At 34.0% G+C, this 13,440-nt stretch overlaps 1 protein-coding gene across 1 annotated transcript in view; it reads left to right on the forward strand.

Annotated features, from left to right (window-relative positions):
* Positions 1-516: 516 nt before the first annotated feature.
* The window catches only part of LOC126886711 (zinc finger E-box-binding homeobox 1), a 151,702-nt gene continuing 138,778 nt past the window's right edge, over positions 517-13,440 (forward strand). Inside the window, exon 1 of the mRNA XM_050653713.1 lies at positions 517-719. The gene's annotated coding sequence lies outside the window, so the exon portion shown is untranslated. The remainder of the gene's footprint in view (positions 720-13,440) is intronic.

Here is a 13,440-nt window from a genome sequence, read left to right on the forward strand (position 1 = left end):
CAACTCTTCAACAGCGGTAATGATGATGATATTCAACCGCTTATTGTGAGACGACACTCTAACAAGCAGAATACCGAATACCGACGTTTAATGATTAACCATCTACCTAATTTTTTGAGCAGTGTAGGTATTCATGCCGTACTGATACATTCAGGGAGCCAGAGCGACAATCACTTAGCGAGTTAATTTCACAATCTATTAGCAAACCACTGCCATTACCTGTAATTAATAATTCAAAATCAACTTTCCAATTCCAATACCTATTTCAGACAAATTATCCGTCGCCCAGACTGAGAAGTCACCTCGCCTCATCTGAAAATCCACAAACAAACTCTTATCAAATGCTGCGATAGCTCCATCCTCGCCGCACGCGCTCCCAACCGCTCTCCGTCTCCGTCTGTCACCTGTCTCTCACCTGTACCCCCTCTCCACGAGAGCGACCAATGAGAGGTGAGCGAGAGAAGTCGGAGGAGACTTGATCTTTTTAACTCATTCACATTCATGCGTTCGCCGTCTTGAAAGTCGGAGATATCGTTTACCTGCATTCGCTCTTATTTGTTTCTTTTTTTGAACAGTTTTTGGTGATGTTTACATGAGTTGAACTGACTTTGTTGTGATCTTATTCGGAGATTTATTTTATTTTATGGTTTCTTCCAACTGTAGTGCCCTAGTTGCCGATGGAAGAGTGATGATATGGATTTTTTCCCGGATTGGTTAAGGTAGTTTTGATTTATCGATTTATTTTTCATTTAATTGAGATGTCTTCTTAGAAACATACTTAAATATTGATTTGAACGCTCTATTTGGGAGATGGTATCACGTCAGACTCTGATAATTTTAATAGTAAACAAATTTTTGTTGTTCAATTTAGTACAGAAAACATTTTACATTGTACTTAACCAAAAAGACATTTGACAACTACTAACAAAAAATGATCTAAAACTTCTTAAGATCATCTTTCGCTTATCTTTTGATTTGATATACAAATACTGATCTTGTTTTTTAACATTTTTTCTTAAAATTAGAGTAAGTACCTAATGACGGCGAATATTTATTTCTTCTGTTGATGAAAAATACTTTATTAAAGCAAAAATATTTACCGATTTGCTTTTCAATGGAAATAAACTTTAGTGTATAGATACAATTATTATTATAACTATTGCAAAAATTGTAATTTTTATTTGACAAAACCTAAATTGTATTATTTGGTACAATGTGTACAATGCCCAACAATATTTAGTGCAGTTCCTTTTCTGTAGATCTTTTTTGGAAATTTACTTAGTTTTTCAACATTCACTTTTATTCTTAATATTAATTTGTTAAATTTCTTCTTGTAATCCACTTCTTTACTGTATTTACATTCCAAATTTTGTAAGACAATGATTTTTTTCTTCATGTGCCTCATCCTTTAAGACCATTGACGATCATCATGCCCATTTTTTCTCTATGCAGCAGTTCTGAAGAGTGCAGTTGTTGTTTTTCCACTCCATGGCTTAATATTTTTCAACCAAAACTTGCGTCGTCTAGGTACCCGGTCATCTTTTTTTCTACTTTTTCTTGTATAACCAATCGCATCAACTCATATTTTTCATTTCTTAGTATGTGGCCAAAGTAGATTGGTCTAAAACACAACATCACAAAGTTGGTAAGACTTCTGGCTGGCATCTTCAGTTGCGTCCGTAATTGTCCAGGCTTAGACTCCATATAAACGGACAGAAAATACGTAGAATCACAACCTCTAGTTCAGCGGTTATCAATCTGTGGTACATGTACCACTGGTCATCATCATCATCATTTGGCTCTTCAAGTCTATGTGAGTCTTGGCCGCGTTTACTATTTCCCTCCATTGTTGTCGGTCCTGAGCAGCTATTTCTCATTGCTGTACTCCCATTTTGCGTAGATCACTGGCTACTGTGTCCTTCCATCTCTTTCTTGGGCGACCAACTGACCTTTTTCCATCGGGCCTTTCCCAGAATTTAGAAGTCTTTCGTCACTTGATCTTAGCACGTGACCCGCCCATCGTATTCTGTTTGCTTTAATGTAGCGTACTATGTTTTCATCTCCATATATTGTCTGGAGTTCATTACCTCAGTTAGGTGATACAAAAAAACATTAAAGTATTTTGTGGTAGGTACATGACTCAAAAAGGTTGAGAACCACTGCTCTAGTTCTAATATGCCTTCGTTGATATCTTCTAGTGCCTCTAAACATCACTTCTGAGCACATAGTAAAAAGTAGAGGGGATAGTACCCTTCCTTGTCGTACTTCTCTTTTCATAAGTATCTCTTAAGATATTTGTTGGTCTACTCCTATTATGGCTTTTTTTGATACCAATATCAATTTCTAATTATTCTCACATCCTGATCATTTATTCCTGTGTTCTGTAATATGTTTGCAAGCCGTTTGTGTTGTATTTTGTCGAAGGATTTCTCAAAGGCAACTGGACAAATAAATACGTCACAGTTGACAGTTGACATCTCGACACGGGTCTATAAATAAGTCTTTGTATAGTAAATAATGACTCTCCACTCTCTAGTGCCAAAGTCTTTTATAAATCCAAGTTGGTTTTCTGATAGTCTATGGTCCAGTTTTTTGTAGACACGTTTATGTATCACTGCAAGAAGATTTTTAACATGGTTTATCAAGCTGATCGTAATATATTCTTCACATTTCATTGCGATGGGTATTTGGGTATTGGGATCAATTCAAATAGTAGCTGTTTTTTCGGAAATTCCCCGGTATAGTAAATTTCATTGAATAATTCTACTAGTATATCATTGTGGTCCTCTGTTAGTAGGTATATTAATAGACTATAGTCCTAAGATGTCTGTAGATAATTCATCCGGTCCCATAGCTTTATCATTTTTTATACGTTTTAGTGCTTTTTCAATTTTCCTTTTGGTAATTGTAGGTCCATTTCAACCTCTTGGTTCTATTGTCTGCATTCTTTCGTCGCCTTCAATATCTCTTTTTATATATTCTTCCCATCTATTTCCTCTGCACTTTCAATTATTACTTTGTTTTTTATCCATGTTTCTAATACTTTTTTTGTTTGTATATGCCAGCTATTCCTTTAATTTTCCTGTATACTGCCATGTTGTTTTTCTCATAATTCTACATCTGCACATTTTTCCGATAGCCACAATTCCTTTGCTTCTTTGATTTTTTATTTGATTGCTTTATTTGCGATTTTGTATTGTCGTTCGCTTTTATTCTTGTATTTACTTCTTTCCGATATCAGTGACTTTATTTCTTGTCTTATCCATGACTTGCTTTTAAGGGATGTATCGCCCTCCAGTTGTTGTATGATGTTTCTCAGGACTCAGGATCTTTTCTCAATGTTCCTTTAGTAATGTTCACTTTTTTTGAAAATTTTCCATATTTTTGTATAATATGCGTATCATATAAATATACAGGGTGTCCCGAAAAGATTGGTCATAAATTACACCACACATTTTGGAGTCAAATGTGCTCACAAAAAAAGTTACAGCCCTTTGAAGTTACAAAATGGAAATCGATTTTTTTCAATATCTATATCAAAAACTATTAAAGATTTTTTATTGAAAATGGATATGTATCATTCTTATGGCAGGATCATCTTAAAACAAAATTATAGTGAGATTTGTCCACCCCATAATAATTTTATGGGGATCTTGATCCCTTAAACCCCCCCAAACTTTTGTGTGCGTTCCAATTAATTCATTATTGTGATACCATTAGTTAAACACATCGTTTTTAAAACTTTTTTGCCTCTCAGTATTTTTTCGATAAGCGAGTTTTTATCGAGATGCGGCTTCTTTTTTAATATATTTACATAAAAATTTTATGGGTGCTTTGTTCCTTTAAACCCCCCAAATGTTTGTGTACGTTCCAATTAAACTATTATTGGGGTACCATTAGTTAAACACAGTGTTTTTAAAACTTTTTTGCCTCTTAGTCTTTTTTTTGATAAGTCACCTTTTATCGAGATGTGGCTTTTTTTTCAAAATATACCTAAAAATGTAAATTATAATACATTTTCAGATTATTAACGGGTCTCTATAATCGTAAGCAAATTCAAAATAGCAATAAATATAAAATAAGGGGCAACACAAGCCTGACCTTATTCAATGATTTTCCATCACTTAGGTTACACTTGGAACCTTCCTAATTGGTCTAGAAAATTTTTGTAATGTGCTAAAACCGTACACCAGGGCCCGGATTACGTACACTCGATACGCATCGTATCCGCCATGTTTTCCCATAAGGCGCTACAGTAAAACATGGCGGATACGATGCGTATCGAGTGTACGTAATCCGGGCCCAGATTTCATTAAAATTGACTTACTAGATTTTGTATACCCTATTCCACGAACATACGCCTGTTTTGGATTACTTCGACAACGAATATTTTACTGTGCAAAATAAGAAGAACGAAAGTAAATTGCAAATTACATTGTTGTTTATTGGAATAATTATTAGCGCCATTTACTTTCGTACTTCTTATGTTGCACAGTAAAATATTCGTTGTCGAAGTAATCCAAAACAGGCGTATGTTCGTGGAATGGCCCTTATAATAATTTTGCAATCTAAACTTTTTTAAAAAATTAAAATTTTTTAAAATCTTGCACAACAAAAGCTAGAACATACAAAGATTTGTCAATTTTTTTACATATAAAGAAGTACTCCACCTATCTAATGCACTTTACAGAATTGAAATCGGATTATTTAAGCAGCCTCAGCAATGTTTTAAAGTTATAAACAATTTTTTGGCTTATAAACAAATTAGTGCTGTGGCCAGGAGGGGGCGCTTTATTTAGATGGACTTACCCAAGTTTTTTTATGTATTTTGACCCGTAGAACACGAATTTTTTTGGGTAACAGTTGATCCGGATGTCGATAAGATTGTTATAAACAAAGAACTTGAGGAATTACATAAAATCGATTTTTCGCAAAATAAAACATTTTTTTGTATTGTAGGATGCATAGTTTTCGAGATAAACGCGGTGGAACTTTCAAAAAATCGAGAAGTTGCAATTTTTGAACGCGAATAACGTTTGATTAAAAAATAAAATAGCAATTCTGCTGACAGCATTTGAAAGTTTAAGTCAAGTTATACCGGTTTTAATTATTTGCATTGCTAAAAATTAATTTTTTTATTATTAAACAAACTATTTGTTTATAAGCCAAAAAATTGTTTATAAATTTAAAACATTGCTGGGACCCCTTAAATAATCCGATTTTAATTCTGTTAAGTGTATTAGATAGGTAGAGCACCTCTTTATATGTAAAAAAATTAGCCAACTTCTAAATGGTCTACTTTTTGTTCAGAAAGATTTTAAAAAATTTGAACTTTTTTAAAAACATTTAGATTGCAAATTTATTATGCAAAATTTATTGGGTCGATTTTAATGAAATTTGGTACACGATTTAAGTATGTTACAAAGAATTTACTAAGCGTATTACTAAGGTTCTAAGTGCCACCAAAGTGGTTAGAAAATATTGAATAACAACAGACTTATTTTGCCCCCTTATTTTGTATTTATTGCTATATTGCAGAAATGGTAATACTTTAAGACATTTTTTACCAGTCGTATATCATACAAAATTCAATTATATTTATTTTATTTCTCTACGACTTTGTTCCAAAACGAATCGTTTTAAAGTTATAAGCAAAGAAAGCAGAAAAAAATCGATGTTTTTCGAAATTTTTAAATATTTTAATTTTTTTATTAATGTTCCGGGCATATTTGAGAAGGAGCATAAGTCGATTATTATTACCGAAGGTGTCACCTAACTTTATCTGCAAAAATCCGAATGCCACCTCTCACATCCAAAAATAGACGTTTTTTTGCAGATCCTTACTGGTCTATAATTAAATTGCAACGTACACAAAAGTTTGGGTAAGTTTAAGGGAACAAAACCCCCATACATTTTTTATAGGGTACACATGTCCATTTTTAATGAAAAATCTCTAAGAGTTTTCGATATATGAATAAAAATCGATTTTCATTTTGTAACTTCAAAGGGCTATAACTTTTTTTGTGTGCACTATTGTATATAGGTAAGTGAGGTTCAATCAACCTAGTTTTGACCCCAGAATCTGTGGTATAATTTATGACCAATCTTTTCTTTATAAGTAAGAAGTAAAATTGGATATTAAATGGGAGAAAAAAACTTAAAATAATCTGCTATGCAGGCGATGCAATAATAATCTCTCAAATTGAAGATGCTTTACAACGTATGCTACACCAACTTAATAATATAATATAACCACCAGAAAATTTACCATGTTAATCTCCCCACACCACCAACGAAAATGTCCTGAAGAGAATAGTTATCAGTATTGAGATGTACCTATATATTTGCTAGTTTCTTGTCGATTCTTTCTTCTTTTGTTTAATCTACTTTAATATTTTAAAATTTAGTGGGCATTTTTTGTTGTCTATGTTCAACATTTTATTATTTTATATGATCATGACGCAACCGGGTCGTATATCAAGAATTGTAAAACAAGACCAACAGCCTTTTAAGGCCATGGACCATAACTTAATCACAGCAGAAGACGAGACCGACAGTTCATTGTAACTCTATACTCATTTCCGCGGCAAAACGTTTTGTAACAGAAATTCGAACTATTCGCTATCTAGTGCTGGTGTTGCATAAAAAGATAAGTCAGCTAAAAATCGCGGATTAACAAATCGCTGGCGGTGTGTATCAATAAAAAATAACCTTAGATTGATTTTTTTAATAGTGCACGATGGGTTATTCTCGACAGGTAATCGACCTAGACTTGGATTTGTCGGTATTTTTAACATTGTCACGTATGTACGTTTTTTACGTACCTACAAGGACGAGGTACATACGTTGGAATCGTACCGTACGACCGTATTTTGTGATTCTTAGAATGTTTTGAGGATTTTACTTGATGTAAATAAATCAAAATAACAATAAGACAATAATATAGAACTCATATATGACGTCCTTTTTTGTTCTTCTTTAATAGTAGGTACCCAGGGCCGGATTTAAGGGGGGCAGGCTGCCCCACATTTTGGGGGCCCCCACAAAGCCCCAAACTTAAAAAATCAGCACATTATTCACATAGAATAACTTTTGTCAATCAATTAACTGTAAAATTTCGTTATATGGAAGGTTTCTCTCCTATTAAATTAGGGTCATAAAACAGAAGATATATTTAAGACATTCTTGCAAGAAGATGATATCGATTTGAAAAGCTGCAGGGGACAGTCCTACGACAATGCGTCAGTTATGAGTGAAAAATATAATGGTGTTCAGCTAAAATTTAGATAACACAATATCTTGGCGTTGTAGATTCCATGTGTCGCCCACTCTCTAAATTTAGTTGCTAAAGCTGCAGCTAAGTGTTGTCCTGCTGCCATAGAATTCTTTGATTTCTGAAGGACTGTATGAACCCTATGTATTTTTCACTTCCTCTACATGTAGATACAACTTGTTAATCGAATGTTTAAAAACGTCTTTAAGCGAGAGCAACACCGACCATGGCAGACATATTATTGTTCCTAAAAAAGAGTAAATACTACTAGATGGTCGTCTAGAAGTGATGCTGCAAAAGAACTAGTTAAAGGTTATAATCAGATTAAAGGAGTATTATCCAATATTTCAAAAGACGATGGGCAACAAATTTAAACTCGTAGCGATACAAATGGTTTGTATAATCGAGTGTATTTACTGAAAACAGGGATATTTGCAGTATTTTGGAATGAAATCTTAGAGGGGACAAACAGCACAAGTCGTATTCTCCAAGATCCAAACATTGACCTTAATTCAGGATTGGCGGCACTTAAATCAATTAAAAAATTTATATTCTTTTAAGGAATATTTCAGAGACTGAAATGACAACATCAGAGAAATTTAGGACTCAAAATGTTATAGCTATTCTAGATCACTTCATTTCCTCTTCAAGTCATAGACTTTCGGCATATGAATCCATTCATTCCAATTTCGGATTTTTGCATTATTTGGAAAATTTAACTCCCAATGAAATTGAAGCTCACTCACTGAAGCTTACCGACAATTATAGCAATGATTTAGATAAACAACTAGGTGTCGAACTAGTACAATTTGTAGAATTTTTCAATTCATTTAAAGAGGAAATCGGCTCATCAAAACTTCAAATGTACCGACGCGACGGTTAAAAGAGAAAAATGTGAATAATAGTTCTGATGGTAACTAACTGCAGTGGAGAGAGATCATTCTAAAAATTTAAGTTAATTAAAAATCGACTTTGGTCTATGATAGGCCAAGAGCGTTTGAACCATCTCTTTATAATGAGCATTGAACACAATGCCTTAAAGCAACTAGACATGCCCGACATAATCAAGGAATTTTCAGTTAAAAAATCTCGAAAATTACCCCGACTTTAACCATACCATAGTCATAACAACAATTTGTTTAATGGTAGGAGGTAGAGCCCCACACCAATTCTGCCCAGGGACCCCCACACCATTCTGCCCAGGGGCCCCTACTGCCTTAAATCCGGCTCTGTAGGTACCTACTATATCATCATCTTCTTCTTCTTCCTCTTTATAAGCAATTCTGCTTGTTCGTTGGCGGATTGAAAGCTCTATGGAAGGATATCACTATCTTTTGCGCGGTCGGCCGATACTTCTACCGATTGGTGATTATCTCTTGCTATTTTGACCACCCGTGTCTCCATCATTCTGTTTATGTAGTTATTCCATTGTTTTTTTTTATTTACTGCCCATTCTTTATATACTGTACGTTACATTTTCTTCGACTCTCTTCACCACTCTTTCGGTCTCTTAGCGTATTTCCTGTAATTTTTCGCAGTAGGTACTATCATCACTGCCGTTTCCAGTACTCTTTGTGTTGTGGCTCTGTTGCGTCTTGTTTCTGATGCATGTGCCATTATTGGCCTTACACTGGTTTTATAATATGTCGGTTACGCCATATAGTATTATTAACGCATCCTGCCAGTAGATACATTTGCGTTTTGAACTTGATGTTTTAGATTTCGCTTATTTTTAAGCACTCTTGAAATAGTTGCCGAAGATGTTAATATAATTTGTTCGATCCTTACAATTCTCCAGATATAAGTATTCTGTTTATTTTTTATGTTGTTGCGAGCCTACTATTGCAATTCTATCCTGGTTTTGGTTTCCATATTCTTGAAATTTGGCTGTATTCTGTTCTAAAAGTTCTGTGAAATACTATTCCCAATCGTCAGGCGTTATGCTCTGTCATCATCATCATGCAACCTCATCTGTCCACTGCTGGACATAGGTCTCTCCCATTCTTCGCCACTCTTCACGGTTCTGTACTTCTTGTTGCCATTTCTTGGATATTCGGTTAATGTCGTCCATCCAGCGTGTTGGTGGTCGTCCTCTGCTGCGTTTGACTTCTCTTGGGCGCCAGTCAATTAGTTTTCTGGTTCATCTTGAGTCTTTCAGTCACGCTATGTGACCTGCCCAATTCCATTTCAGCTTGCTATACGTTCAACGACATATGACATCAGTGATACCTGTTCTTTTCCTTAAGTCTTGGTTCCTTATTTTGTCTTTTTTTGTCACGCCGAGAATCGATCTTTCCATGCGCCTTTGTGCCACTCGCATTTTTAGTGCTGTTGTTTTTGTGAGCGTGAGAGTTTCTGCTCAGTATGTCATAATAGGAAGAACGCATTGGTCAAATGTCTTCCGTTTCATAGCTGTCGGGATGTTGCTCTTAAAGATGTCTCTTAGTGCCGCCCAAGCAAGTATTATTCGTCGTTGAAATTCGCAAGTCTGATTTGCCCTTGCCTATTCTGATTTCATGACCGAGATATATGTACTTTTCTGTCAATTCTACCACTTGATTTTGGATGGTTAGGTGTTCGCTGGGAACTAAGTTTGTCATAAATTTGGTCTTACTGATGTTCATTTTTAGACCTATTGTTGAAGATAGGTTTTCTAATTCTAGTAGCATTTGTTGTGCTTCACCCAGATCTTCGGTAATAAGTACTATATCGTCGGCAAAACGCAGATGATTGAGCATTTCTCCATATATTTTTATTCCTTTACATATTTTCCCACTTTAGCATTTTAAAGGCGTATTCGAGGACCGCTATAAATAATTTAGGTGAGAGAGTGTCGCCCTGTCTCACACCTCGCTTGATATGAATTTCTCTGGTAATATCATGTAGTTTTACACGCATTGTGGCGTTTTGGTATAATGTTTGCACTAACTTTGTAAACCGGTAATCTATTCTACTATTGTTCACAGCAGTAATGCTGTCTAATTCCACAGTGTTGAAGGCTTTGTAAAAGTCTACGAAGATAAGTACCAGTGGTCTGTTATATTCTATCGACTTTTCTATTAAGGTTTTTACTGTTTGTAGGTGATCGTTTGTTCCGAATTTTGAGCGGAATCCAGCTCTGTATTATCTCTTTATTCCTGTCTTTTCTCACATTTTTTATCAATTTCCAGCTTTCTGTGCTTCTGGTTCCTCCTAGATAAGTATTTATTCGCTGGCACTTTTTTTCCAAGACTCGTTCTTCTTAGAAATTTTTCTTCGTACATCGGCTTGTTTTCCTTTATATTTTATTTTGTCTTGTATTTAATAATTTATCACTTAAATATTGTTGGTATCGTTGTCTCTTACATTTTATTTCTTCCTTTATTTCGCTACCCCACCAGTATGGTTTGCTTACCTTGGTTCCTTGGTTGTTATGTAGTATCCCATTGATTCAATTGCTGCTTCGTGTAAACTGTTACTCTACTTAAGGAGAAGAAAAATTAATGTGATAAGTAACTGAAAGATGTGGATAGTTTCACTGTTTTGTGCAATAGAGTAGCACAAAACATGGAGGAAGCTCCTAAAGAAGAAGAGTTCTGATAGTTTTCCCCAATATGGAGTTTTATCAAGTAATATGTTTGTTTCATAATTTATGGTTTATTTCCAAAGAGTTTTTGATACGAGGTTTTCTCGTGTTTCTATTGTTTTATTAAAGTCAGATACTGCTCGTTATGCATCAATTAATTACCCACATACTATTAGAAAAAATACAGTCATTTAAATAAACTCTTAGCAATACAACAAAACTTTACCTTTAACGTATTTTCAAATAAAACTTACATTTACATAATTTGGTTGCCTTTATGTTCGACAAGACTTCTTTGAAACAGTTTTCCAAAAACATTTCAACGACTTATTTACAAGAAGTCTTAAAATACAAGACTTTTTCAACTACTGAAAATTCGGTTTTTACAATTCCAGTAATATTTTTTACTAAAGACACACCTTTTTAGTATTCTGCATCGTATTTAAATTTCATTTTGGGAATATGTACATTCGTAGAAAAATTTTAATGTTAGGTTTTCGGTTGAAAAATGAAATTTCACATTACCGATGGTAACTAAAAAATGTGAAGTGTGAAAAATAGTGTCAAGTCTTTTTCAGAAAATTGGACTTTATTTCTTCTTCTTCTTTCTCGAAACTCAATATGGCCCTCAGTGGCGTAGGAGGTTTTATTCATCCTCTATCCATCTCTTCCATTTCTTGCGGTCCTTTGCTAACTCTTTCATTTGTTGATGTGTTTTCATTTTTCTTGTCCAATTTCTATAATATGATGGCTCCATCTTTTCCATGGCCTCCCTTTCCTTCTTTTATAATATCTTTTTGATTCCATCGCCTGCTTTAGTAGTCTTCCCTGGTCCATTATGTTAATGTGTCCATACCGTTTTAATTTTCTTTTTTGGATCTTTGTTTTTATCGATTCCTGTTTCAGTCTTTGTCTAATATCCTCATGTTTTATTCTGTCTAATTTCGTTTTTCCTACTATTTTTCACAACTGCTTCATTTCTGCTGCGTTGATTGTACTGTCTATTTTTGCATTGTTTACCCATGTCTCACTTGCATATATTAAAGTTGGTACAGATTATGCATTGTATTATTGCAGATTATGTATTTCATATACCAAGGAAATCCGAATTAGAATAGAAAAGGCTAGAAGTGCATTCACTAATATAAAACAAATATTGTGTAGTAGAGACCTCAGCCTAGATCTTAGAAAGCGAGTTATAAAATGTTATGTATTTTCTGTTCTTTTGTATGGTGTGGAGACATGGACTCTCAATAAACAATGCCTGAATAGATTGGAAGCATTTGAGATGTGGACGTATCGAAGAATGCTGAGAATCTCCTGGACAGACAGAATAACCAATGAGGAAGTACTAAGGAGAATACAGAACAGCAGGGAGATACTGGATTCCATCAAAATAAGAAAATTTCAATACTTGGGTCATATAACACGTGGTGACAGATATGAACTCCTAAAATTAATTATGCAGGGAAAGACTCAAGAAAGGCGCAGCATAGGTAGGAGAAAAATGTCCTGGCTGAGAAATCTCAGAGAATGGTTTGGATGCAGCTCAACTGAACTCTTTCGGGCTGTAGTGTCGAAAGTGAGAATAGCAATGATGATTGCCAACCTTCGTCGCGGAGATGGCACGTAAAGAAGAAGATGCATTGTATACCTTCAGTTTTATTTCTTTATCTATTTCTTCCTTTCTAAATATTGTTTTATTTATTTTAGTGCATAGTAGATCTTATTTGCTTTTTTCGCCCTGTATGAGAGGGCTTTATTTCATAAAATAAACTCTTTTGTAATTTTAGATTTTTTAATAATTTATTTGGCTATTTTTTCGTTTCGTATTAAAAACTGCTTTATAGAATGATATGTACGCTTTCGGTTAAGTCAACAAAATATTTGTTTTTCCAACTTATTGCAGAAATTATTTCATGGCTACAATTCTATAAAAAAAATTAGTTATTTAAACTAAAAATAATTTTATAATCCTGACATTTTCTATTTCTATGCAAAAATATGCAATAGAAAATAGTTAAGTAGTTAAATTAGTTCATTTCTAAATAAACTGTAAAGAACAATATTAATATTACACTATTTGTGTTTAGATTTAAACTCATAAATATGCAGGGTGCTTTACAAATAACGCAAGTTAGAAAAAATAGCAAAGTTCTCCAGAACCAAATTGTGTATCACCAAAAATTATTTTCGTCTATATAAGGTATTGAATGTGTCATGATTTAGATTGTTTTTAGTAGAACAACATCTTCATCGTTACACAGATTCCTCGTTGGTTCTAGAAATCACAATTATTGTTAACTAATTATCTATTTACCGATCTATTTAAAGGATCTGTTTACCAAAGTCAAAGGCTTGCTGGAAGTCTATAAATAGTAGGTCTAAATTAATGTCGTATTTATCTCATATATTTCTTAAGAGGCTTGTCAATATTTTGTATATGGTGTTCTACTGAACTTCTACATCCGGGTGATCCGGTGCACCAGTTCTTGTCCTCCATTTTTTATTTTAATTGTTAATTTCATCCGGTCCTGCTGTTTTTCCTGATTTCAATCTTTCCCATGTTTCATTGTCTGTGGAGCATTTTCTTTCTTCGTCT

Source organism: Diabrotica virgifera, chromosome 6 (assembly GCF_917563875.1).
Source record: "Diabrotica virgifera virgifera chromosome 6, PGI_DIABVI_V3a".
Classification (NCBI taxonomy): domain Eukaryota; kingdom Metazoa; phylum Arthropoda; class Insecta; order Coleoptera; family Chrysomelidae; genus Diabrotica; species Diabrotica virgifera.